At 37.3% G+C, this 2,209-nt stretch overlaps 1 protein-coding gene across 1 annotated transcript in view; it reads left to right on the top strand.

Annotated features, from left to right (window-relative positions):
• The first annotated feature begins 1,344 nt into the window (after nucleotides 1-1,344).
• zgc:158689 (brain-specific angiogenesis inhibitor 1-associated protein 2) overlaps nucleotides 1,345-2,209 on the top strand; it is a 15,774-nt gene continuing 14,909 nt past the window's right edge. Inside the window, exon 1 of the mRNA XM_014012710.1 lies at nucleotides 1,345-1,868. The gene's annotated coding sequence lies outside the window, so the exon portion shown is untranslated. The remainder of the gene's footprint in view (nucleotides 1,869-2,209) is intronic.

Genomic DNA, 2,209 nt, shown 5'->3' with positions numbered 1-2,209 from the left:
GATGGATGGATGGATGGATGGATATATGTATCATATATCATAGTACATATATATAATTGTATTTTTAGTTGCTAAGTTTTTTGAGTTAGGGAAAAAAACTGCCTTCAGTCAGTACAAATGACAACCAGATTTTACTCATAATCAGAAGTTTATATTTCATGATTTCTATATATTTAATTTTTGTAATATCCACTTCTTCATGTTGCAGTCTTTCTGTTCAATCCAAAGGTGGAGGAGGACTTCTGTTTTCTTCTTTCCTTTTATGGGTCAGTGTGTGTCTCGTTCCTCCGCCAGTAAATCTCCTTAGTGTTTGTTGAATTAGGCCTGGAGCAAGTGAGTGCAAACACAAACAGCTTTAAGGCGCAGATCCAAATGGTGTAAAACTACAGAAGCTCCAGTTCTATGCACTTAAACAAGTGACCCACAAAAATCCTGCAAAATATGTAAAGAAAGATCAACTTTTATAATGTTTTTTCTAACTTTTATTCAATAATTAATAAATGTTACTGTAGCATATTAATTTTATTAGCCAATGTTTTAAACACTGTATTATATTCATATTCATATTCATATTGTTTTTCATATTCATATATTAACTTTTCAACAAACTGTTGACAATAGGAACAGAACTAAAGCGCTTTTAAATAACATTGAACATATTATAAATTATATTTGTTCAAAAATGATTGAATAACAGATTTGATTTTATGATAATGATTTAAAACATGTAATAGTTTTAACTTTTTATTATTACATAGTTTTTCTTATCTTCCCTCTAGTTTTCTGAGAGCCACCTAGTGACCCCTGGTTGTCCCCACTTTGAAAAATACTTCTATAGTTAAGTGAGCCTGGTTTATCTGAAGGTAGAGCACGCACACAAATTTTCTTTTATAATCTTTCAGAAAAAAAATTGCATTTTGTGCAACAACTAAAATCTGAAATTTGTTTGAATTTTTTTTTGAAAACCCAAAGAGTCTAAGAAAATCTGGCTTCTTGGAAGCAAAGGACATTAGGGGTTAAAATGTTTGCACAGGACTGTATCTAAAGCCAGGTTGTTCTGCCTGTGGTGATGGATTAATTGTTAATTTTTTAGCCCAATATATTCTTAAATCCTGACTTTATTCCTGGCAGAGCACTCAGCCCACGAGTAAAGTGACTCAGGTCTATAAACTCTCCTCTGCAGCAGCATCATTTCTTCCATCAGTCTGTAATCTCCTGCTCGGTTTATGGCAGTAAAATGAAAGGCCAGGCTGTGTCCATGCAGGGGCCTCCACCTCCTCCTCTTTCTCTGAGAATGGGGAGCAGGAATGTGTGATGGGCTGGCTGTATGTAGGCCAGTGATGGGCCTGCCTGTGCTGCTCTCTGTCTTTGGCTTAAAAAGTTCAAGTCATTATTCTCCTCCTGCTGCTATTCAGATGAAGTCCTGTTGGCTCATTGTTATTCTGCCCGAGTGACAGAGGGGGGACTCGGAGAATGAGAGTCCAGCCGTGGTTCTCCCAACTGCAGGGAGCTGTTTGTACTGCTTGAGGTGGTGCTGGTAGGCTTTTTCCAGGCTTGAGGGCACGTTGGTAATCGGCTCAGTAATGAAGAAAGGTACTGAACGGCACCGAATATCTGACCCTAATTCCTGGAAGTAAAAAAGGAGGCAGAGGAAGAGGAGGGGGCCACAAAAAAGGAGAAAGGCCATGTGAAAAAGGAGGTGGAGGGGAGGTGAGATTTAGAGCTCTGCTGGATGAAGCAACCCCCCACTAACCAACGAAGAGGGAAAGTAGTCTAATAGGAAGAAAAGAGGGGGTGTTTTACTGTTCATTAAACACTGAAAGACTTGCAGCAAGCTTTTATCGTTTCCCACAATGAGCCCAGAAAAGGTACGTAACTTCTTCTTTTTCTTCTTCTTTTTATGTAGCTGATCTTTTTATTACTGTTACATAAACTGTGCTGAGAGTTGAAGAGCATCAGGTAGTTGTTACTGAACTGAACTGTAAGGATAAATACAAGAAAGCTGTTCAATCCTCAGGAAAATCATCCACTGTTTCATTAGCAAACCAAGTTACACTTGGATTTATATTTGCCTTATTACAACTCTTTGCAATTTAGTGACTCAAAACACTTGCAGTTGTAGATTTTTAAAAGAGCATGTAAGAAAGGTTGATTTGGAACTAAATTGGCACTTTTCTTTGAACATCAAACATTAAATGAAGATAAACTA

This window comes from Austrofundulus limnaeus, unplaced genomic scaffold (assembly GCF_001266775.1).
Source record: "Austrofundulus limnaeus strain Quisiro unplaced genomic scaffold, Austrofundulus_limnaeus-1.0 Scaffold93, whole genome shotgun sequence".
Classification (NCBI taxonomy): domain Eukaryota; kingdom Metazoa; phylum Chordata; class Actinopteri; order Cyprinodontiformes; family Rivulidae; genus Austrofundulus; species Austrofundulus limnaeus.
The sequence above is the reverse complement of the archived record's forward strand: the minus strand, read 5'-3'. Positions and strand labels throughout refer to the sequence as shown.